Source organism: Cryptomeria japonica, chromosome 7 (assembly GCF_030272615.1).
Source record: "Cryptomeria japonica chromosome 7, Sugi_1.0, whole genome shotgun sequence".
Taxonomy (NCBI): domain Eukaryota; kingdom Viridiplantae; phylum Streptophyta; class Pinopsida; order Cupressales; family Cupressaceae; genus Cryptomeria; species Cryptomeria japonica.
Window position 1 is genome coordinate 122,471,511 of NC_081411.1, and position 27,354 is coordinate 122,498,864.

Below are 27,354 nucleotides of genomic sequence, written 5' to 3' on the forward strand. Positions count from 1 at the left end.
TTTGTTACTTCTTCTATGTGTTATTCTCATTCTTCTATTTGTTGTCCTTAGTGTTGTCTACTTGAGGATGATGCAAAGCATTGAGATCTCTTTTGGTCTCTCTCATGTTGACTCAAAAGACACATGTGTTCCCTTCTTCTAGGTGACCTTCCTTGATTGGGGAATGAAGAACAATTATGCATACATACATATGATATATATACATGAATTATCATACAGCATACTGACCCCGAGGAAAGCGAAGTCACCTTGTGCTTTGTGTTTTGTGTCTATTATCCTTGGGCTTATCTCACACTTGGGGGCTAAATCCTTGCGATAACGTGCTCCTTTCCTTTCTCATTCTTATATGTATCACTACCTTAAAGCAATCACCCCCGGTGAGGCGTGTACGATCGCTTTAATGTAGGGGGGCATACATCCCGTTCATATCTTTTCAAGATACTTGAAAATTTCTTGACAAATTTAACCTTGCCTTGAAAATTTTTGATATCTTTCTTACATGACTCATAGTGAGGGAACCTTACTACTGACAGTCATGGTTCTCCCTCGTGATCTTCCCTTTTACTTTGTCAATCGAAGTCGTAAGATCCTTAGTCCATTGGGGGCTTGGTGTATCTTGCCTCCTTGACGTGGTGAAAGTCTTTCAATGTTGTTTCCTTGTACTTTACCGGAAGTATGAGCATACATACTCCCGCTAAAGTGGGGGCTAAATGTAGCGTCCTAAAATTGTGACACTTGCAATTTCGACTACATTTCGGTCTTCACGATGGCGACGCAACACGCAACCTGAATGGAGACCCTGAAACTTGCTCACGACACTGAAAACTGCATTTTTCAAGCACCCTGGCCTGAACCTCCTTGCACCCTGCTGTCCCGGGAGGTGGGACCAGAGCGCCTAGCCCCCTGGTCCTTCAGGACCAGGGCGCCCTGGTCCTTGGGCCTATTTTGGGCCCGGTCTCCTAAGGGGTCTCGGGTCTTTTTGTTTGCAATTTGGAAATTATCTTTCCTGGTCGGCCTAAGGTCGGGAAAATCAGTCTATCAGCCCTAAATGACAAGTATATAAACTACATTTTCCTCTCTCATTTGGATAGAGAGACACACATGAGGGAAAAGGCGTGGAAACTATACTTAAGCATTCAAGCATTCAAGCATTCTTTCAAGCAATTGATCATTCTAAGTCTCCATTCAAGGCTAAGTGTTGCATTCAAGACAAGGATTCAACCATTGAAGAGGAGATCACATACTACATACAACATACTACAACAACATACAACATTTATACCTTCGCACATAAGGATACAAACATCCTTAGAACAAGGTATTAGTACTTGTTTTACATACATTTACATTTACAACACTTGCTCATTTCTTGGTTAATTCCAAAACCGGGGTTTGACCTAAAGGCAAACCCCTAATCCCTAACCCCCCAATCGTCTTCGCTTTTCTGTGTGTAGGTTGTAGGTACGCGGTTGAAATTGAAGATCTGGAATCCTTGTGCAGAGATGAACAGATCCCCCTTCGTTTTGCAGATTTTTCGGAGGACCGTGGCGCTCGGGCGCCATCGTCCTAACAACTTTCGCTCAAATTTGCAGGACAGCGCCGTATCGACATTTTATTGCTAATTCCAGGTCCGCAGCTTCATCCTATATCCCTATCTCATTTTATAAGAGAATCTTTGTCACTTTCTATGCATTCCTAGCTTAATTCTTCTATGCATATTCTTTACAAAAGAGGGTAGCTTTGCTTTCTTAACCCTTGAAACACATTTAGCATCCAATCTTGCATTGTGTGGGATTGGATCTTGTGGGTTTCAACCCCTCTTTTGAATGTAAAGTCTCTCCCCTAAGTGAAAACCATCAACCCTAGTGAATCTCCCTTCTCTCTCCTTGGAGTTGGAAGAGGGGAGAGCAACTAGGGTTCGATCGCGATTTTCCGCTTTACAGGATCACTACTTGTATGCATGTTTTTCTATTTTGAAAAATTCTTTCCATCAGTCGGTAAAGTTGTTTGGGAACTACACCGACCAATCACCCATCAAATCAATGACTTCATTGAGAAGTTAGGTGATAATTTTAATGATATTATGGATGATTACTTTAGTAAATTTCAAGAGAAAATGCATAATAGGTACCGGATTCCACCCAAGCTAGTGGAGAAATACAAAGATGCCATATATTTCAAAGGAGACACTGATTACTGTTATGTGAATGTTGTGGAACCAAGAACTCAATCTTTGTCACCTATGGGATATGAGATTGATTTTGACATCACACAATAGAAAATTGATGCATTTCTCACATTGCCAAGACATGCTACCAAGCTAAGGTATGGAAACTATGAAGAAGTGAAGGAAAAAGTAAAAATGAGCATTGTAGTACCCAAAGCTACAAGAAAGGCAACAAAGATGATAAAGGCATTATCAGAGAAATTTGGAGAAGACTCTTCCTCCACACCTATCAAAGGCACTTTAGCCATTATCGAAGAGGAATCTGAAGCCCAAGAGGCAGCTATAACACTGAGCACCAAATTGCCTAAGGGAAAAGTGTTGAAAAGAAAGAAACAAGACACATTAAAGGCCTCGCCAACTCCACCAGCAAAGTGACCTAACAATAGAGCATCTGCAGCTTCACCGAGTAAGAAAACAAAAAGTGTTACTATTCCTAAGGTAACACAAACTTACAAGAAAACTACTCGGAGACTCATTTTGGCAAAAGAGTCTAGTGACACCAAATCGGAGGATGCTAGCAAATTTCAGATTGTCAAGAGCAAGAAGGTAAGTATACATAGTGTTGAAAATTTATGTGCTAATCTGAAAGAATATGGTGGATTTGGATCATTCAGATATGTTAAGTATGAAACCAGAAATAATGATGAAAAGAGACAAATTGAAGAAGTTGTCATCTGCACACTTCTAAAATTCTGGTTGGCTCCATTGGAACTCTCTAAGTCACTTCCAAATGAATTATATTTACATATTGACAATAGGTGGAAGTATGCAATGGACTCGGAGAAACAGATCAAAGAAAGAAGTCTGGTACATCTCTTTCTTGACATGCCAGTAGCTGAAATAAAAGAACATCTGACAACCTACAACTCAAAGTTTCTCGTCAAACAAAGAGCCTTAAAATTGATGAATGGGTTGTATATTGAAGTAGAAAATGAAACAAAAGCAAAGTGATAGGAAATCTTTAAAGTCAAGGATGCTGGTGAGCAAGCTACAGTTGAAATTATTGATGTCACCAAGCATGATCCTGATGTTACCGAGCAAGACCCTACTGACACCATTCAAATAGATGAAGATATCATGGATACAGAGGCACCAAAATAGGAAATGATAGAAGGCAATGCATATGCAAAACTTGTATCTAGTGAATCATTCTTGGAACAAGTTCAGCCTTATCCACCAGTCAATCAACCTATCTCAACTAAAACCCCTCAGGATATGGATCAAGGCATCGATGGTCACAAGTCTACAATAAGAGAAGGTACTACTCAAGAACAGACATCTCAAGCACCTTCTAGCACTGAAAATGTTGCAACTGAGACACCAAGTACTAAGACACCAAAGGACTCTACAGAGGCTAAAGAAACCAACCAAAGTGTTGCCTCTATTGAGCAACCTACCAAGGGTAATCAAGCCTCACAAGCCATTATCTTAGTTCAATCAGTGAAAGGTAAAGAAAAGAAGATGAAAAAGAATAGTTTTAAAGTTGATTTGTCAAAACCAATAGTGTTTCCCAATGTAGACATATCCAAATTAAAGGGGCAAGCACTCATTGATTTCGGTGAACTATGCAAAGCAAAGGCCGAACAAGAGAAGCAAATGGTGATTCAAAAGAAAAATAAGGTACTTCGGAAGGTTAAAGCACTCTTAATAGATATGCTACCTGAAGCTACAGTGTCAATAGATGCAGCCATCAACATTCAACTGGATGAACTCCTAACAAAGATAGAGACATCTAGAGTAGATGCATCGAAATATTTGAGCAAGCTAAAAGACAAGGAGCTCACTACAAAAATGATAGAAGAGGTATAGAAAGCTATAGCTATTGGTAAATTTAAAATTGTCAAATTTATTGTTGAGCTGACCCCTCAACTCAACCACATTCTTTATTTATTTCAGAAACTCTGTACATTTTCTTTATTCATTAAAGACATCAAAAATAAAATAGAGCCAATTGAGAAAGAGATCACTGATCTCTCAAATAAGTTGACCACAGAGCCAAATTCAGTTCAGAATTTTTATACCAAGCTACAATAGCTCATGGCTCAACAATTGGACCTAAGAAATGAAGAACACAAGATCAGGATGGACATAATGACACTTTAGACATTATTCCTTCCTCATCTTTCATCCATCCAAGAACAAATAAACCGAGCCACCTCCTTATCTACTACACAAGAGGGAAGCACTTTAGATGGCTTAATATCGCTATTGGTTGATATTCAAGTGCATAATTCTTTAATGGATAGTGTAAAGGATGCACTCTCTATCGCTCTCACCGAAGCACGGACCAAGTACAAATCCATTTTTGACTAGTTGCCACCACCGAATGGTAATTAAGTTTTGATGTTTGTCAAAAAGGTGGAGTGATATAGTATTAGAGGAGTGATATAGTATTCAAGGCATCAAGTTATAATATCAAACAAAAGGAGTGTAGTATACAAGGGGAGTACACAGAGCAGTAAGCAGAGTATCCAAGTGCAGTGAACCGAGCAGTGAATAGAACATCATGCAAAATCAAAGTTTTGTACAGTATATTGATAAGGGGAGTATATCTAGATATATTATTTCATTGACTATTGTATATACTGTCTGTATAGTCAAATTTTGCAAGTATATAGATTATTGAGTTATAAATTTGAAAGTAGTTTTTGTCAAACATCTCAACTAGTGTCAAAAGGGGAGATTGTTACTACTTATCACGTTGCCATTAGTTTTATGTTCAAAGTTATTCTATATACTCTACTCGGTTATCTCTATCAAAATATTCAATCAGTATGCACAGTCCAGTCGGTTATAGAAGAAAGTAGTCTCAGAGCATAGTATACACTGAGCTGTCTACCAAGTATCATTCCATGTCTACCGAGCAGCAAAGATGACACACTGAGTTGATATACACCGAGTGAAACGTGTTACCAAATTCATTGAACCTGGACATATATATGAAAATGTGTTACAAGATCGAGGCACATAGAACCATTATCACATTGGAAATTGCACTTAAAGATTGTGTATGATTTTGAGGTCATCTAACCAATGAAATATTTTGCATGGTTATTCATTTGATAAAACATATTTGTAAGATCAAAGCATTGAATGGATCACCGACATAAGAGATCTATTTATACAACATGGATTAAGATCAGATATATACATGTAGCATGACAAAAAGGAAGATATAGAAATATATGAAGCAAGACATGTGAAAGAACTAAGTGTTATGACTGTTACAGAGACACAGAGGTCACCGAGAAGGATTTCAAAGAATAGTCAAAGAATAGAGTAAACAGAAGGGTTTACTGAGTTACTATATGGGTTACTGAGGTATGCTATAAGCAAGGTAATTTTATTCTGAGCACATAGAATCTACGATAACATTCCATATGTAAAGTTGCAGATATTTGTAATGATTTTATTGTGATATTTTGAAGTTGTAAGAGAAACCTTTAACAGGGTAAAAGACTCTAATCAAGTCTATAAATTGTAAAGCCTCTAACCAAGTGCAGCATTTAGATTAAGTGTTGTAAAATCCTTTAGCAAGGTAGATCTAACAGATCTTGATACTCCTAACAGGGTAAGCTATCAGAAATAGCTAAACATGTATCTCTAACCAAGCAACCTTTATTATTGCAGTAGTGAAGTTGTGGGTGCCATCCCCACCGTAGTTTTTCTCTCTAACCAAGAGTTTTTGTGTAACCAAAATATATGTGTTATGGAGTGAATCATGTATGATTATTATCTATTTTGTTTTAGCTTTATATTATGTTACTGCACTATTCAGTTTATGCATAAAAGTAAAGTTATTGTCAAAGAAATGTTTTGAAGTACTGATTCACCCCTCCCCTCTGAGTACATTAGCTTTCCATATTGGGCCTAACAATAACATCATCAAAACCACACAAAAAAGAATGCATCAAAACATATAGTATCCATTAGACATGCATCAAAATCATCTTAAAAAGTATGTAGATCATAAGCAATCATTATCAACACACACTTCACATTATCTACAAAAATGATGACAATCATGCACACCATATAGCTCATCAAAATTAAATGCATCTATGTCAATATCATTTCATCATGCATATGTATGACCACATGCTGATCCAAAAAGAAACAATGATGCAAGTCAAAAGAAAATCATCAATAAAACCTATAAATTTCCAAATTTCTTGGATATCATGTCAATAAGTCCATCAAAGCAACATCAATCAAGCAATCAATCAAACAAGGGGCATCTAGCAACCAAAAATCCTCTTATCAACATCAAGTCCTACATCATCTCAAACATCATATTGAATTGGTCCTATATCTCAAATCAAATCAGAACCATATCAAAATCAAACTTGTCCCATATTGAAATCAACAATCAGCACCATATCAAATTTGACCCATATCGAACAAGATCCATATCAAATCAGGACCCATATCGAATTTGACCCATATCAAACAAGATCCATATCGCATCAGGATCCATATCGAATTTGACCCTATCAAAATTTGAACCATACCAAACTTGACTCATATCGAACACAAACCCATATCAACTCTAGATCGGCTCTTCAGCAAAAGAAAAAACAAATCGATGGATGAGTGGGGCATGTGCGCACTATCCCCATGTAATCTCACCTCAACAAAAGAAAAAATAAATCGGTGGATGAGTGGGGCATGTACGTTCTATCCCCACGTAATCTCATCTACATTTTTCAACCTTTTTAAAATCTACCAGGTGATAAATTTTTAAAAATCGTAAAAATCCAAAAAATTCAAAAAATCATAAAAAAAATATCGCAAAAAATTTCTAAAGATCGAATATCATTGAACAATCATGCCACCCTCCTCAACAAACATAATTTTTTCAATTTATCACCCAAGGGGGCATATCATCGTCATCATATTGAATCAACATCAACAACATCATCATCATATCGAATCAGCATCGCATCAATCTCATATCAAGATCAGTTTCATATTGATCAATTAGTTTCACATCAGCGTACCACATCAATAACGATTTCTAATATCCAGGGACTCATATCGACAAATTTTAAACAAGCAGCATCATATCAAAATTTTGATGACAAATTGAGCATTTTTCTTTGAATAAACATGTGGTCACACGTTGACTCAAAGAGGGGCAAAATGTAGACACCTAAAAGTTGCACAATCAATTAAGTTAATTTTATTCATTTGTAATTCCTTCAATTAATAAAATTAAGGTTTAATTAATATCCCTATTTCTCTAATTATCCCATTAATCAAATTAAACATTTGATTCAATCTTATTCTTCTAGCCTAGCCTATTGATTGAACTAAGGTTCAATTAAGTACCCTTAGCCATTTAATTGAATTTTATTTATTTAAATAAAATCCCTTTTCCCCTTTTGATTAAATTCGCATTTAATTAAAAATTCCCTTTACAAATAAATAAATCCATATTTATTTGATTCAACCCTATTCTTCTAGCCTAGCCTATTGATTGAACTAAGGTTCAATTAAGCACCCTTAGCAATTTAATTGTATAAATTCTATTTATTTAATTAAAATCCCTTTTTCCCTTTTGATTAAATTCACATTTAATTAAAAATCCCCTTTACAAATAAATAAATCCATATTTATTTGTGAATGGTAACCCCACTTGCAAAATCCTACAAATGCAAGTTGCATCCCTTTTGGTTAAAATAAATCATTTTATTTACCAAAAATTCCTATTTTCCCTCTCCCACTTGCAAAATCCTACATTTTCCATTATTCTTCTAAATCCCCTTCTAGAAGTCTTCTAATCCCTTCCTAATCATGTTTTATCCGTTAATCTTGTCAAATCCCTAAATTTAGGGAATTCATTTCCCTAAAAAATGGGAAAGTCTTACAAATATATGGAAGACTCTACCTTTTTCAACAAGTTAACTTGTTGAGTATTCCAAGTTTGTAAGGCTATGGAAAAACCACTAGAGGTTTCCCTCATTGGTCAAGTGACCTTACAAAAGCCTTCTCAAGGTATTTAATGCCTCTTGCAAGCCCACACCCCTAACCCATGATGGTTGTCCCTTTGATCATCTTTCATCCTTGCAAAAGAGTTTACCTCTTGGACAATAACTTGCTTCCTTGGATAAAAGAATTATCCAATGATGTCACCCCTTGAAGCCTTCTTTAATGACTAATTAGCATCCAATGCTTTCTTAGAATCCCCTCAAGCCATCTCAAGGTGACATTTATCAACTTGGGATTGGATTGAATTCCTCCCATGGATTGATAACTTTCAATCCTAGCCCTTGTTGAGATTATTCAATCTCAACCATCCAGCTCTCCAATTTCCCTATAAATAGAGCCTATTTCTCTCCCAATTAATCAAGTCTTTAATTTGTGCATCAAAATAATAGTCACATTTTAGGTTAAGAAGCTCTCTTTGTCATCACCAAGAATCAAAATCATCTTCAAGCATCAACATCAAAAATCCAAGCCTTTTAGAATTAGCATTAGCATTTTAGCTTCATTTTCTAGTTTAGCATCTTGCATCCTATCTTCATCCATCATTTCATTTTAACTAGGATCTTAGTTGCATCTATTTTGATCTTAGCACATCACTATAACTCATTCTCTAGGTTAACATCTTGAGGATCAAGCTATTCTCACAAGTGAGGGCCAACTTGAATCTTAGAGATCTTTAGAGATAGAGGAGCATGGAACAATTTTGGGAGTTTTGGTTCACTAACTTGTTTTTTGTGATGTCTAACTCTAATGCAATGTTTCATGTGTGTGTTTGAAGTGTTTTCCTTCTTGTAGGTTGAAGACCATGTTTTTAGCATAGAATAAAATGGTGCCTGTTGTGGGGCCCTTTGTTCCTTTTATTTCTAATCTTTGCAGGTTCCTATCATCTTTTCGACAGAATCAATAGGTTCCTATCATCGTTTTGACAGAATCCTTAGCTTCCTATCACATTTTTTACAAGATCATAAATTTAAAAAATTCCTATCACTTTTTTGACAGAATCAAAAAATTAGCAACTTCCTATCACTTTTTTGACAGGATCAGGAATTTGTAGCTTCATGTCGTGTTTTTGATAGAATCAACAAGTTCCTGTCATAGTTTTGACAAAATTTGTAACTTCCTATCACGTTTTTGATAGAATCATAAAATTCACAACTTCTTGTGTCATTTTTTACGGGATCATGTATTTGACAAAGAGACAAAAATTATAACATCAAGAAAAATATTAGGCTTGTGTAAGCCCACCAAAAGATTTGACATTTCACTAACTTTTCTTCTTGCGGGATACTAACAATTTCTTGCAGGATTGGAGGGGTTAGATTAGGATTTTGATTTCTTTCTAGATTTTCAAGTTGGGTAAAAAGAATTCATTTCCTTTGGTTTAAAAAGAACCTCATCTTCATTTTGGGTTTAAAAATCAACCATGTCTTTCAATATGGGGCTTTAAAGGAATCAAATTTGCAAAGTTAAAAGGAACAACAACTTAACATTTTCCTTCTTGCAAGTTAGTTTCATACTTCAAATTTTGGGGTTATAAAAAGAACAAAAACAATCTTTTATTTTCTTGCAAAGGTTAAAATCACAATCAATACTTTTTTGCAAGAATAAAAAGAACAATCCACATTTCATTTTGGAAAGAGATTTCCATCTCAAAGCAACATGCATTATTTTCAGTTGACCAGGTTTTCATTACCTAGATTAGACAACAAATTGCTTTGTGGGATAAAAAGAACACCATGCTTATTGGAGCAACATCTCCAAATAGGTCTTAGCTAATAATTTTTTTGAAAAGAATAAATGGAGCTTTGTTTCCCTTCTCTCGAAAGTGGTAGGTATATGCTCTCCCCTTAATTGGGTGATCAAAAAGCCAAACCCACTCTTTCATGCTTTCTTTTACTTCAAGCAATTAAATCCTTTAGAAGGCCTACCCTTCCAAGTTGCCCTTAGGGTGCCATTAAGGCCGGTGAGAGGGGAACAACCTAAGTGGGCAACAACTTTATCACCAATTTTACCAACCCACTATAATCAAATGTGGAGGATGATGAAAATCCCCTCCAACGAAAGTGTGTATTTGATAGTCTTCCTCTAGTATCCTTGTGATGCGAAAAGACTTTCTTCTAAAGGTTGGGAAGCCTCTTAATTGAGTATCATTTTTTTCACCAAATGAAATCCTTACTACAAACCTTAGCATTAGAAACTTTGAGCCAAGTCAATTGCCAAATGTTGGCAATATCATAGTGCAAGGGTGGGGAAGAATCCTCCCCCAAGATTACTCATCATATATCTCCCAAGATAACTATCCAATTGTGAATCAATTCACTTTGGATTAATTTCTATAAAAAGGCAAAAAAATGGGTGCCCTCTAGGGGGTGACAAGGTTGTTTGAGTTGATGGAGTATCGAGACTAGTGGGCTATGCTATTATTCATGATCCTTGAATAAAGAGTCTATCTGATGTGTATTTGTTGTGATCCAAATTGGTGAAAACATTGGGGATTTTAACATGTCCTCTAAATAACATACACTCAATTTTTAGCATTAGGATGACCATTGTCTTCATGTGTTCTATGTATTCTTGTCACAAATGTTAAAACATCTTGCAAAAATATCAATCAATCAACTCAAAAATCAGGTCAAACAAAGAGAAATCATAAGTGGAGGAGATTTTCAAATCCAACAAGACACCCTTGGAGGTGGTTATCAACATTTCAACTATCTTAAACAAGACTTCATCTAGCAAGGTTAAGGAGTATCAAATAGAGTGATCAAGTGTTCCAACATCCAACCAATCTTATCATAATCAATACCTACTTAGATCTCAAGTTGTCAAATTAAGTTTCTATATTGTGAAGCTTGACTCATATCATTTGACACACTTTGTCATGGGACCGAATCAAACTAAATCTCTACTTGACAAGTAAGCTTGAGTATCAAAACGAAGTATCCATCAAGTTAACAACATCAACCTATCCAAACTAAAACTTTGATCACTCATGTGACCATCCCTTGTCACTTGAAAAGAAGAAGCTTATTCAAAGGAAATGACTCATATCCTAAATCAAGATCAAGATATCATGGCTCTCCAATCTAATCCCATTTTTTATCAAGATCCTACCTATCAAGAATCTTATGATGATCTGCTAAGATTTTGGTATTCTATCCATGATGGTCCCCTTTTATCTTAAGAGCAAAGTCCTATTCAACATCCACCTTCTAAGAAAGAGCACGATATCCCTTCCATCTCCATCACTAATCTAATTCAAAATTAAGAGGAAAGCACAAACTAAAATGATCCTATTCCAAGTCAAGATCAAGATCAAGGAATCCTTCCATCCTCCAAATCCATTTTAGGTCCTTTCATTCCAAAATCAAACCTTTCATCCTCCAAATCCATTTTAGGTCCTTTCATTCCAAAATTAAACTCTTCATCTTCCAAATCCATTTTAGATCCTTTCTTTCCAAATTCAAACTCTTCATCTTCCAAATCCATTTTAGTTCCTTTCATTCCAAAGTCAAACTCTTCATCCTCCAAATCTATCTAGGTCCTTTCATTCCAAAGTCAAATTCTCCATCCCTTCCATCCATTCACCAATCCATCACCTCAAATTATCTATAAGAAAGATCAACAAAGGCACACATCTTTGAACTTCTTTCAACCATCTATCTAAACATCTTTCCAAAACTATTCTTCCATCATTTTCTTTATCTATTTTGGGTCCTTATGTCCCAAAATTCAATTTTCCTCCATCTCTTCATCACTTCTCGAGTTGTATACCAACACTCATCTTGAATGCATTTCCATCTATCCTCACACAAATCTTCAAACATTCTATCTATTATCCAACACCTATTTTCTATCCTTCCATCCCTTTCATTCAATCATTTGCATAAATCCTTCATCTGTGAAATAGGTGTTTGTGTCATTTTGTCACCCTATTTAAAAAAACAAAAACCACTGAATTATATTTTAGTTTAAATCCTAATTGTAGTGGTTTTTTTTGTTGGAAAGAAAAACACTTGTCAAATATAAGTTACATTCTAATAAATATAAGAGCTTAAATGAAGGTGATGATATTTAAATAAATGAATGATTTTAAAAATGGTTTATGTTCAAAAATCTCATAGAAAATAAACTTGAAATGAAGGTGTAAGAGATATAATCCCTTTCTCAAAATATTAAATATTGTATGTTTGGAAACATTATAAAAAAAATTACAATATAGTTTCACTTAAAAATCATTTTTAAGTAGTCTTTATATTCAGATATAAAATACTTGTCAAATATAAATAGATTTCAAATAAAAGTGGGGTTCAAATGAAGGTGGAGATCTTCAAATGAATGAATTTTTAAAAAATTTAAATAATCTATGGTTAAAAGAATTTAGAGAAGGATACTAGAATGAAGATATTATAAAAAAAAAGTTCATTTTCTAATTTTAAATACCAAAACCTTATTAAAAAGGTTTTGAATAATTATTTTTAACTAGAAAATAATTGACTTTTATGATTTTTTTTTTAAATTAAAACCCTATGGAATTTAAGTAAAGCGAGGGTTCAAATGAAAGTGGAGATCATCAAATGAATGGTTTTCTCTAAATTTAAATGAAGTATATTTGACAATTTTATTTTTTTAAAAATAAATAAAATTTTAGTTAAAAATGTTAATTTTAATGATCTTTTATTTTCAAAGTAAAATATTAATCAAATATAAATAAGATTCAAAGAAAATTAGGGGTTCAAATGACGATATTTTTTTAAATTTTGAATGATGTATGTTCAAAAACTTCATATAGAAGCACCTTGGAATGAATGTCTATAATATTTTTAAAAGAATTAAAATATTGCATGATAAAAATATTTGAAAATCTTAAATTAAATTTGGTTTAAAAATATTAATCTTAATGATCTTAATTAAAAATAATTTGCTGAAAAAATATAAATAGACTTTAAATAAATTACACCTTATTGGTTTTACAGGTTAGGTTTTGTTCTTTGGGTTTTGATCCCTTTTTAGGTTGACCGGATCCCCTTGGATCATATATATCATTGTAATTGTGCATTAAAATGTAACAGACGGGTAGCTAGGCTGAGCATAGAAGATAGATCTTGAGAATTAAGGTATTGGTTGTGACCTATTCTATATATTTTATCAGGCATGTGTGTCAGTTTATGTAGCTTCGTTGATTACCAGTTGCTTGTATTTAGATTTCATGATATAATACTATATGTTCTGCATTGACTACATCATTTCTTTGTGTTTCCGTTATGTTTAATCTTGCTGACCGGTTTGGACTGATCTCTTTGAGGTCTCTCTTTACCGATGACTGAATCAAGTGGTATCAAATCGAGTTTTCATTCCGATCATCCTAAGAATTTTTTTGTAGGGTGACGGACTATGGATCTGACCTACGGGTGCAGAGAAATGGCAGAAGATGGCATGAAGAGGAACTAGGAATGGTGGAGCATGTGGGAATGCAGACCCTACTATGATGGAGATGTTGTGTGAGGGATAGCAACCCTATTTGAAGTCGTGGAGACAACACAAAGAAGACGTCAACATATTTAAGATGTAAGTTAAGATGAAGGAGAAGAAGCCCAAGTAGAACAAGCAAACCCATTGGCAGTTGATCCGGATGAAGAGAGGTTTTTGAAGGTTTTACATAGGGCTAATACTAAACCACATTTTACCCCACCGGAATATGATGGAAGGTTGGATTTTGATGACTTGATAGATTGGATCTCGGAGATGGAGAAGTATTTTGATTTTGAGAACACCATAGAGGAAATAAAGGTGAAATATGCCTATACCCAGTTGAAAGGTCATGTATCTCTTTGGTGGGAGCATTTGAAAGTTGATAGACAGAGAAGACGTAAAGAGAAAATTAACACTTGGGATCGGATGGTTGCTAAGTTGAAGTCAAAATTTATACTAGTTGATTTATTAAGTGAATTTGTTCCAGAAATTGCAGAACTCAAGACAGAAGGAATCTAGTGTAAAGGAGTACATCAAAGCATTTTACAAGTTGAATATCAGATTCGGACATGTTGATGATGAAGTTGAACAAGTTGCAAGATATTTGAATGGATTACGGATGTCTATACAAGATGAACTCAGTTTGATCAAAATACAAAGTATTGAAGAAGCTTACTAGTATGCCCTAAAATCAGAAGAGAAGTTAAACAAGAGACACTATTGGCATTGTGTTGTCACTGATGTCAACTGGTATAGGCAGGATACCAATATAAGAGATGTATGTGTTGCGTTCTCATGGATGCATACAGAATGAGATATGTTTGATATCACCTTGTGTTGCAGTGCAGGTAAGGGAGAGAATGACATTTAGTAGAATGACCTTTGTAGTCACCGGTATACAAGTCAGTGTTTGACTTGTGTGGAAGAGATGTACAGGTCATCATTATGTTGTGTGGATGCAAAATAGAAGGACTCCCACCAGATAGAGATACAGTCACCATGTGAAGAGATGACTAACAATGAGTGTGCCCCAGCTGGCTCACATGTGCCTATTTAAAGATATGTTGCACAAATAGGGAAGCCACATGAATCCATTGCAGGATGGAGATGGCAAGGATCCACTGCCACTGGTATGTGGTGCTTATCTCTTATTATGCACAATGTGCATCATAGTTCTATGAGATAAGAAAGAAGAGGTAAAGGCAAGTGATTGAAGTCTCACACCAGATCTACTGGTGAAACAAAAGGATTCCTCAGGTGCATAAGATCAGAGATTTGCACCGGATTGGTCGGGTAGACATGATGGGTTTCTAGTACAGAGAAGGAAGGATATTTTTTTCACTCTAGAAAACATGTTAAGAGAAGAACCAATTCAGTAGTGAAGAAAGAGTTGGAATATTGTGCCACCAAGATAGAAAAGGAAGAGTAGAGAAGAGATGAGTTTATCACCTTGACAAAGTGGTTGAGATGATGTTTAGACTGATGATGGTGAAAGGTATAATAACAACTACAGAGAGAGAGTGCAACAGGTATGCAGATGCCTTAGATGGAATCAGTTGAAGGTTGATGACATGGTGTCATCAGAATGGCTACCTATGAGCATGAGAACTGGTAAGGAAGCAAAGAGGCTAAGTGATGTGCTTCTACCTGATGAGAATGAGCATGCTATAGATAGGAATGTCTAGAGACCGATTAAGGTGTTCCACCAATAGATCATAAAAATGCAAACATGATGGTTAATTGATAAAGTGTGAGTTATCGGCAGGGTCAGAGAATCGACAGAAAAGAAGGATCGGTTGAGTAGTTGGTCGATGATCATGTCTGAACTCACACAAAGGTCCAAGATAAGGTGGATGTCAACAAAGGTGTCATGTGGAGTCAAGGTGGTAGACACACATGCAGTGGTACATGGAGTGTACACTGACAAGGTTGTTGTAGAGTTGGTCGATATTAATTGTAGACCTAATAAATCATGGGATGTGTTGCAGAGGCATTGTAGAGGTGTGCAGCTTGAGGAAGGTCGAACAGAGGTGATCGATATAGAGTGTCCAGGTGCAGAATGAGGTTGGTAATGCAATCTATAGAACCATTTATAGTGATTGATCTTATGTATTGCCAATTGACTGTCTATGTTTTCTAAACATAGCAAACATGTATTGGAAGGCACATTAATGGCGGTGATGTGCAGATAGTTATCTTGGAGATCAAATTGAATGAGATCTGATTGGATTCGATGTGCCTCGTGATCAGTGAAAGAAACCCTAAGGCACCAAGATTGAGTGTTGCTTTTGGTGGGAAAGTTTGAATACAAATATGCGAGCAAAAGACAGATTTGATGATGCCTTAGAGAGAGAGATGTTGCCAAGTGATGCAAAGGGCCAAATAGAGAAGTAGATGAAGTGTGATATATGTAGAGGATCATAGAGATCGAGCAGTAGGGAGACAATTAGTAATTGGTTTTGGTGAAGGTTTAACTAGTGAGGTTAAAGAAACTGACAAGTTGTTGAATATGTATGTGTAGTTGCTCCATGTGAGAGAAAATCAGTCAAGTACTCAATGACAATTAGAAGAGAGACTAAGTGAGAAAGAGAATAGGGTTGAAGAGTTCAACCAGCAACATTGAGGCAACCAGTAGTCTACAAATGAGTTTATGAGAGGAGTAGACTGGTGGGGATAGCAGCAGTATGAGAGAGAGAAAAGAGAACCAGCAAAGAGAAAGTTGCATTAGAAGATAGGGTTCAAGCTAAGAGGTGAGTAGAGAACCTATAGAGCATTGGAAAGAGTGGAACTAGTAAAGAGATTTGCAAAAGAGTTACAAAATTCATTTGTAACAAGACTATTACTATTGTATTTGAATATACTCATTGTAGACCACTGAGTTGAAGCTCAGTGGAGGGGTTGTAGCTCCTTGGGTTGGTGCCCTAAATTAGGGGTTGGTGCCCTAAATTAGGGGTTGGTGCACCTTGGTTTTGTGCCCTAAAAATTGTAATCATAGATTCATTGTGAGGCTAGGTTAGAGCAATTGACTCCAGCAGCATTTCTTGTTGAGGTTTTTCCCATCTTAGGTTTTCCTCCTATATGTTGGTGTTATGTGATGTTCCTTTATGTGTGAATGCATTTGTGATTAGTCTCCTCACCAACCAATAAGTTTGCATTGAGTTAGATCTAATAACTGGTATACACACATAGGATTGCTAAAAGGAAAATATTGAGAACCACTGATTCACACCCCTCTTAGTGGTGCATTGTGTCTAACAATTGGTATCAGAGCCTAGGTTCCCAGTCAAACAAGATTTCTCCAACTTGGGTAGATTATGGCTTAAGGACATAATGGTCTATTTAGTGTCAATCCTAGCTCTAGTGTTTAATGGTTCTAACTATTCCATTTGGAGTTGTAGAATGGAAGTTCACTTATCCTCTCTAGGGTATGATGTCTGGATGTCTATTGTAAATGGTTTCCCTAGTAAAGTCTAACCTCCCACCAATTCAGATGCAGAAAGAAGAAACCAGTGTAATGAAGCAACAATGAAGGCTATACTTTATGGGTTAACAAACCCATGTCTCCTCACAGGTGGATAGATGAAGATAGGAAAAAATCTTATGGGAGAGATTGAAGAAGTTCTATGGAAATGAGCCCACTATTGTAGAATTGGCTTGTGATGATAGGATGAGAAATACACCTCATGTATTTGTAGATGATGAAGGCAGATCTGCTAGCAGTCATAGAATTTATGAAGGAAATGACCTCTTCATGGCTCAAGAATCAAAAGATGAGAGGCACACATTTGAGAATGATCATACAGATCACTCCTACCGACAAGATGTGTTTGGTAGTGATAGTGAAGGTGAAGAAGAAAAGGAAGCAAAAGTTGATCTTGAAGGAGAGCTTGTAAGTGCACTCGAAGAGCTTAGTAGAGTGAGGAATGAGTAGAAGTTATTCAAAAATGCTACAATAGTGGAGGAGAACCGGTTGATAAAATGCCTTGAAGAATCTAATAAATGTATCACAGAGTTGAAGACTCGAGAAGAAGACACCAAGGAGTGTCAGTGTAAAGATCTAGCATCTGAGCTAGAAGTAAAGGATAAAGAATATTAGCATCTGCTTGGAGAAATGTAAGTTCTCCTAAATGACCTTGAAAAGTGTCAGGATGAGCTCAAGGTAAGAATTTGGTTTGATGGTAGTAGTGATGCCTTGGACAAGATGTAGAAGAAGCAAAAGCATTCCAAGGATATCAGAGGATTAGGAAGTGGTTCCAATGAATACTCCACCAATAAGAATGTCTTCCTCAATGACATTTTGTTTTTCTCCTCAAATGCAAAGAACAAGGGACAAACCTTCACTATCTGGAATACTCCACGGAAGAAGGTTGATCTAACCACAACCGGTGAAGACCTACAAAAAAAAATGAAGACCGGTGCTGCAAGAAGGAGGAACAATGTAGATCCCAAAGGAAAAGGGAAAATGGGAGAAGACAGCTTCACTAGAAGCAAGAACATGAGAAGACAACAAAGAAGACATCCTACCGATAGAAGACAAGGAAGTGCTACCGCCCACAAGACAAAACAAGTGTGGGAGAAGAAGAGATCAAATAGAAGAAATACAAAGAATGGACAACCCAAGATCAATCCTTAAAGAGGGAGGAATGGAGATGCCAAACTGGTAAGATCTCCTCATGCATGGCAGAATAATTTTTTAAGTCATATGCCATCCTTTACTAGTTATTCCTTTGCATGAAGTGGTCATGGCCATAGGCCAAAAGAATGTAGAAAGGGATCTAGAAGGAATAATCTAGGATCTCATAGTTATCATACAAAAGAGAAAAATGTATCAAGGATTAGATACATGTGTGTCCCCTCTCTTGGTCATGCAAATGATATTTGTTATAACTACAATAGAATTGGCCATAGAAGTTATGAATGCAAGAAGAAGGACCTATAGTCACATGGAAGCTGGTATAGAAACTATGCTCAACATAGAAATGAATACAGAGCATATGGAAGTCTGAGACCTGGATGAAACCAAAGAAGAAATGTCCCTATAGGATCAAGAGGTGCACCAGTTTTGGTTGCCAATCACAGCAATATGACTAGAAAAAGACAGTCAAACATGTATGTTAAGAGATTCCCCAATGATGAAGTTGGGATGGATGTTGTGTGCTACTATAGCACTACTTCTAGTTGTGATACAGAGTCCAGAAATGAAAGGACCCATCAGCAAAAGAAGGTAAGACCTGCTCCCAAGTCTGAAAATGGGAAGAAGAATGAGACCAAGCAAGTATTGAGGAAAAAGCAAGAGAATGCAACCATGGAAGCACACTATGCATTCAAAGCATAGGTGATATCTCCTAAGGCCTAAAGGAGATGCAGGACCTCTAGGGGAGTAACATATTGACTAGATCATTCACCTCCTGATGAAGAAGGGCACTTGGAAGAACAATATGTTGTCAGTATGAAGGATGGAAATGAGAAGATAAGTGTGTGTAGTGGTTGCCTTGGTTACACACCTACAAATAAGAGTTGAATCACTACTGCATGTGTCAATGGATGGATATTAACAATTGAAATCAAATACAATGACACAAAATGTTAGGAGTCATAGGAAGGTGCTCTGGTAGTGATGATGGATCAGTACAGAAAACCAATATGTGTAGGATGTTTTTGGCATGAATGCTAATAGGTACTTGTAGGTTATGTAAGACAATGAGGTTGGAGTTCATTGCATTAGCCCCAATAACATGGAATGGGAAGTTATGTCTCAAGTGGTGTTGATGAAGACTTGAATGACATAAGTTGGCTCAGTTGTTGATTATGTATGCATACATCCCTTGAGGGCTAACCGTTTTAATTCTTGCCATGATGATGATATTGTATGGCATTGTATACATCTAGGATCATGTCATAGGCTGTGGTGGATATAATAAAACTAAAAGATCATCAGTTGATCACATACGCACAACTCAATTGGTATATAGTGAAGTTTGGAGCTCTGGTTTTGGACCTGAGATGTATGACTCAGGGGGAGTTGACAACCATGTTTTATGATGTGTATCAGACTTGTTGGACATAGAGGGTGTGCAAGTGTCTATGGTTGTACCAGTATGTTTTTTGTTTTGGAGGTATCCAATTTTGTGAGATGTTTCAATGCCTATTCAATTGAAATCAACTAGTTAATTGGGAGTGTTGCTTGCTAAGAGAGAAAGTTTCCTGCACAAGAGAACATGTATTTGGTATTGAAAGAGATACAATTGGTATCAATGTTAGTCTCAACACTTGGTAGTAGCATTTTTTGGTCAGAATGGCTTATACGTATCAAGGGGAGATGATGTAGTCTAACTAATAGGTAAGCAATATTCACTGACATGCCCTTCTGCAGATTGAGTGCTTTAACAAATGGTATGAAATTTGCATACTCAATTAGTGTCAGTTGGTGGTTGAGTTCTCTATCTCAAGAGCTATAACTTGAGAAACTATACCAATTAGTATCAAAAGAGGAGATGCATCCGATAAAGATAAAGGGGGAGAAAAATTTATGTTAGTGCATGGTAAATACAAGGAGGAATGATATCTTGATAGTGCCCTTTGCCATTATTATCAAAGAGAGAGAAAGATTTTGTAGTATACCACATACTACATGTGTGAGAATCCATGGATTATACAAAGGGGAAGAGTTAGATCACACAAAGGAGGAGAGAGATTATGTAGTATGTCAGATACTACATGTATTGACATCATGCCAAAGGGGGAGATTGTTGGCAAAGCATTGTCATTGATATCAATCAATATAGGCAGGATACTGGTATAAGAGATTTATGTGTTGCAGTATCATGGATGCATACAGAATGAGATATCTTTGATATCACCTTGTGTTGTAGTGCATTGGTAAGGTAAGGGAGACAATGTCATTTAGTAGAATGACCTTTGGAGTCAGCAGTATACAAGTTAGTGCTTGACTTGTGTGGAAGAGATGTATAGGTCACTAGTATGTTGTGTGGATACAAAATAGGACTCCCACCCCATAGAGATGCAGTCACCATGCGAAGAGACGACCGACAATGAGTGTACCCCAACTGGATCACATGTGCATGTTTGAAGATATGTTGCACAAATAGGGAAGCCAAGTGAATACATTATAGGATGCAGATGACAAGGATCTACTCCCACTGGTAAATGGTGCTTATCTCCTATTATGTACAGTGTGCATCATAGTTATGTGAGATAAGGAAGAAGAGGTAAAGGCAGGTGATTGAAGGCTCACACTAGACATACCAGTGAAACAAAAGGATGCCTAAGGTGCATGAGATTGGGGATTTGCACCGGATTGGTTGGGTAGACATGATGGGTTGTCAGTACAAAGAAGGAAGGATATGTTTGTCACTCTGGCAAACATGTTAATAGCAGAACTAGTCCAGTAGTGAAGAAAGGGTTGGTATATTGTGCCACCAGGATAGAGAAGGAAGAGTAGAGAAGTGATGAGTTTGTCCCCTTAACAAACAAGCTGAGATGATGTTCAGACTAATGATGGTGACAAGAATAACAGTAGTTGTAGAGAGAATGCAACTGGTATGCATTTGTCTTAGATGGAATCAGTTGAAGGTTGATGATATGGTGTCATCAGAATGGCTACCAGTGAGCATGAGAACTAGTAAGGAAGAAAAGATGCCAAGTGATGTGCTCCGACCTGATGAGAATGAGCATGTTATGGATAGGCATGTCTGGTGACCATTTAAGGTGTTCCATCGCTATATCAATAAAGTGAAGACATAATGGTCAATCGGTAAAGTGTGAGATACCAGCAGGGACATGGAACCAGCAGAAAAGAAGGATCGGTCCAGTGGTTGGTCGGTGATCCTCTTCAAAATGACACATAGGTCCAAGCTAAGGTGGATGTCAACAAAGGTGCCATGTGGATTCAAGGTGGCAGACATGCATGCAGTAGTAGATGAAGTGTGCACTGATGAAGTTGTTGTAGAGTTGCTCGATATTAATTATTGACCCCGTAAATCATGCGATGTGTTGCAAAGGCGTTGCAGAGGTGTGCGGCTCAAAGAAGGTCAAATAGAGGTAATTAATGCAGAGTGTCCAAGTGTAGAATGAGGTTGGTGATGTAATCTGCAAAACCATTTATGGTGATTGATCTTGTGTCTCACTAATGGATTATTCATTTTGTTTAACATAGAAAATGTGTATTGAAAGGCATGTTAGTGGAAATGATGTGCAAATAGTTGTCTTAAAGCTCAGATCAAATGAGATCTGATTGGATTCAATGTGCCTCATGATCAGTGGAAGAAACCCTAAGGCACCAAGTTTGAATGTTTCTTTTAGTGGGAAAGTCTAAATACAAATATGCAGGCAAAAGGTAGATTTGATGATGCCTTAGAGAGAGGGATGCTACCAAGTGATGCAAAGGGCTGAATAGAGAAGTATATGAAGTGTGATATCCATAGAGGATCATAGAGATCGAGTAGCAGGGATACAATCGGTAATTGGTTTTGGCGAAGGTTTAAACGGTGAGGTTAAAGCAACTGGAAAGCTACTAAATGAGTAAGTGTAGCTACTGCATGTGAGAGAAAATCAGTCAAGTACTCAATGAAAATCAGAAGAGAGACTGAGTGAGGAAGAGAATAGGGTTGAATATTTCAACCTACAACATTGAGGCAACTGATAGTCTGCCAATGAGTTTTTGAGAGGAGTAGACCGATGGGGATAACAGCAGTATGAGAGAGAGAAAAGAGAACCAGCAAAGAACAAGTTGCATCAGGAGATATGGTTGCAGCTGAGAGGTGAGTAGAGAACTTCTAAAGCATTTGAGAAAGGGGAACCGATAGAGAGATTTGCAAAAGAGTAACAAAATCCATTTGTAACAAGACTATTACTATTGTATTTGAATATACTCATTGTAGTCCACTGAGTTGAATCTCGGTGCAAGGGTTGTAGCTCCTTGGGTTGGTTCTCCTTGGTTTGGGGCCCTAAACATTGTAATTAGAGATTTATTGTGAGGTTGGATTGGAGCAATAGACTCTAGCAGCATTTCTCGCCGATTTTTTTCCCATCTTGGGTTTTCCTCATAAATGTTGGTGTTATGTGATGTCCCTTTATGTGTGAATACATTTGTGATTAGTCTCCTCACTAACTGATAATTCTGCATTGAGTTAGATCTGATAACTAGTATACACACTTAGGATTGCTAAAGGGAAAAGATTGAGAACCACTGATTCACCCCCCTCTCAGTGGTACATTATGTATAACAGACATCAGCAAAGGCAAAGAGGTAGAGGTGGAAGGTTTATTGAACATTGATTTCAAGGAGGAAGAGGATATATTGGAGGAAGAGGTACATGTATAGATCAAAGAAAGGACAAGGAAGTAAGCAAAGAGGGAAATTTATACCAGAAAGATGATAGAAATTTCTACCAGATAGCTACCAGAATGAGAATTTTGAAAGATAAGACAAGAAGACATTTAGAGGTACTTGCTTTAAGTGTGGAGGAGTAGGACATCATGCATTTGGATGTAAGAAGATAGAGAATACCAGAAGAGCAGTAGTGGTGGAAGAAAATCCCACCAGATTAGCTAACAAACATGAAGATGGAGAACTATTGATGATGAGGAGAGTTTTGTGTCATACCAGAGAAGATAAGGAGCCCTTCTGAAGGAGGAATTTTTTCAAGACCGGATGTAAGGTATCCAATAAGTGTTGTAAAGTTATTGATAGTGGTAGTTTAGATAATCTTGTTCTAGAAGAGATGGTGAATAAGTTAAATTTGGAAAGATTGAAACACCCTAAGCCTTATCAGATAGCATGGATATAGGATGAACATAAGTTGTTGGTAAGTGAGAAATGTTTGGTGAAATTGAAAATTGGGAATTATCGTGATGAAGTTTTGTGTGATATTATGCCTATGGATATTTGTCATCTTTTGTTGGGAAGGCCTTGGCAGTTTGATAGACAGGCAATACATGATGGGAGGAAGAATATATACACTATTGTGGCAAATGGAATGAAGAAAACCTTGTTACCTTTGGAGAAGCCCTTGAAGAGTGAAGTTTGTACGAATGCTAGGATCTATTTGATGGATGGGAGCAAGTTCCTGGATGGAATGCGATATGAGAATGTGTGTTTTGTCTTGGTTCCTAAGAAGACTGGGAGACTAGAACCAGAAGAAGAATAATCAGAGGAGGTAAAGGAATTGTTGACAGAGTATGAAGACATCATTTTAGATAATGTGTCTAATGGATTGCCACCAGTTAGAAGTATCAGTCATTGCATGGATTTGATTCCTGGAGCTAGTTTTCCTAGCAAAGCTGCACATCAGTTGACATTGGTAGAGAATGAGGAGTTAAACAGACAAGTGCAAGAACTATTGAAGAAAGGATTGATTAGAGAAAGTTTGAGCCCTTGTACAGTACCAGCAGTATTAGCACCTAAGAATAATGGAGATTGGAGAATGTGTACTGATTCCAGAGCAATAAACAAGATCATAGTGAAATATTGCTTTCCTTTGCCTAGGATGGATGACATAATGGACTGTATGAGTGGAGCAAGATACTTTACAAAGATAGATTTGAAGAGTTGATATCATCAGATTAGGATCAGAGAAGAAGATGAGTGGAAGACAACATTCAAGACAAATGAGGGACTGTATGAATGGTTGGTGATGCATTTTGGGTTAACTAATGCACCAAGTACTTTCATGAGGTTGATGAATGAGGTATTGAAGAAATTCTTGGGTAAGTTTGTTATTTTTTACTTGGATGACATTTTGATTTTCATTAAGACATAAGAGGAGAATTTGTTTTACTTGAGACAAGTTTTGTAGAGGTTGAGAGAAGAGAAGTTGCTAATAAATCTTAAGAATTGTACTTTCATGAAGGAAGAGTTAGTCTATTTGGTATTTGTGACATCTATCGATGGATTGAAGATGGACCCTAAGAAAGTAAAAGCAATTGTTGAGTGGCCTACACTGCAAAGCATTGGAGAGGTAAGATCATTTCATGGATTGGCTAGTTTCTATAGGAAGTTTATCAAAAATTTTAATTTAGTTTGTAACCCTTTGACTGAGACCATGAGAGGAGATAAGAAGGAATTCAAGTGGACCACCAGAGAAAACAAAAATTTTGAGTTATTGAAGCAGAAGGTAACTGAGCAGCTTGTGTTGGCTTTCCTGGATTTCAGCAAAGTATTTCAACTGGATTGTGATGCAAGTGGAACAATAATTGGAGCAATCTTGAATCAAGAAGGGAGAGTAGTAGCTTATTTCAATGAGAAATTGAATGATGCTAGGAGAAGATATTCAGTATATGATCAGGAATTTTATGCCATAATTCAAGCCTTGAAGAAGTGGAGACATTACTTGTTGCCTAAGGAGCTTGTAATGTATACAGATCATCAAGCCTTGCAGTATTTGAATAGACAAAGTAAGTTGAATCAGAGACATATGAGATGGGTAGAATTTTTGCAGAGTTGCGCCTTTGTGTTGAAGCATAGAAGTGGGAAGTCTAACAAAGTTGTTGATGCATTAAGTAGGAGAAGGAATATGTTGACAGAGATGAGGGTGATAGCATTAGGATTTGAAAAACTGAAGACCTTGTATGATGATGACCCGGATTTTGGAGAACCTTGGAAAGCATGTAGAGAACTAGTTATGGCAGATAGGAGTAAGTGGTTGGATTATTTCATTCAGGATGGGATGCTATTAAGAGGAGTTTAGTTATGCATACCTAAGAGTTCTATGAGGGAGAATCTGATTAAGGAGAAACATAGTGGAGGATTAGTTAGACACTTTGGTGTTGACAAAATAGTAGCCTTGGTGAGTGAGTAATACTTTTGGCCCTAGATTCATAAGGATATTAATAAATATGTGCAAAATTGTAGAGTTTGTCAAGTTGCAAAAAGGAGCAGACAGAATGTGGGATTGTATAAACCTTTGATAGTACTGGTAAGACCTTGGGAGGACATAAGCATGGATTTCATACTAGGATTGCCTAAGGCACAGAGAGGGAATGATTATATATTTGTGGATGTGGATAGATTTTCTAAGATGGATCATTTCATACCTTGCAAGAAGACATCAGATGCAATGCATGTAGCAGACCTATTTTTCAAGGAAATAGTGAGATTGCATGGATTACCTAAGAGCATAGTTTCAGACAGAGATACTAAGTTTGTTTGTTATTTTTGGAGAACAATTTGGAAGAAGATTTAGATAGATTTGCAATTTAGTTCTAATTTTCACCCACAAACTGATGGACGGATAGAGGTAGTAAATCAAAGCTTGGGAAATTTATAGAGATGTTTAGTTGGAGATAAAATCGGAAGTTGGGATTTAATTTTAGCACAAGGAGATTTTTTCTACAATAATCTAGTGAATACGAGTACCAAAAAAAACACCTTTTGAGATAGTTACTAGAGTGCATCCTAGAGGTATATCACAATTAAGAGATAATAGCAGTGAAGACCAGAGAAGTTCAGAAGTAGAGGACTTTGCAGATCACAAGGTAGCTTGCATATTTAGGTTAAACAACATTTGGAGGACATGAACAACAAATATAAGGAAAAGGCAGATGAGAAGAGGAGACATAAGGTATTTGAAGTTGGTGATGAAGTGGTTCTGTATCTGAGAAAATAGAGATCCTCCATTGGAACCTATAACAAGTTGCAGATGAAGAAGTTTGGACCCTATAAGATCTTGAGGAAATTCAGTTCTAGAAATGTATATGAAGTGGAGTTACTGGATAGTCTGAGTATTTCACCAGTGTTCAATATTGTAGACCTTCATGAGTATTGTAAACTAGAATTCAATGAAGACAATATAGAAAACTTGGAGAAACAGTTTCCCTAGAAGGAACCAGATAAGATTGAGGACATTTTGGATACTAGAATTGGGCATAGTACTTAGAGAAATCAGTATCAGGAGTGCCTGGTGAAGTGGAAGGGCAGACCGGTTGAAGACTCATCTTGTATTTCTCAGGCAAAGGTAGACTACCTTGGTTTTCCTCTAACTCCAACAAAGTAAGAGACTCACTTTTTTTCAACAACCCTAGATTTCTAATGAAGGAGCATCCCCCATTCATGGCAATCTTGCATCGACCAAAAATATTTTCTTTGTTTTGCTTTATATTTGCAGTTTTATCATTTCTTTCTATGTGTACCATTTTTGGCTCATCGGAACCTATGGAGTTGGATTCTACTTGAAGACATGATCATATTTCTTATTTCCAAACTACATCGCATTTGGGTCATTTCTCGACAAGATATCACTACCGGTTTCCTTGACTATTTCCAGTTACCGATTGACGATTCTTTGTTACTGGTTTCTTGGACCTATTTTAGTGATCTACTGGAACTTTTTCGAAGCTTGCGGAGCCTTGGGAATTGATTCCAATGTTCCTTAGAATGTGGCCGACCATTTCTTGTGATCTACACTTCATCCTTTGGATTTTTCAGAGGAATCTCTTGGCAGAGGCCGACCTTGTTGGTTTTACACGTTAGGTTTTGATCCCTTTTTGGGCCGATCGGATCCACTTGGATCATATATATAATTATAATTGTGCATTAAAATGGAATAGAGGGCTAGCTAGGTTGAGTGTAGAAGATAGATCTTGAGAATTAAGGTCTCGGTTGTGACCTATTCTGTATGTTTTAGTAGGCCTGTGTGCCGGTTTATGTA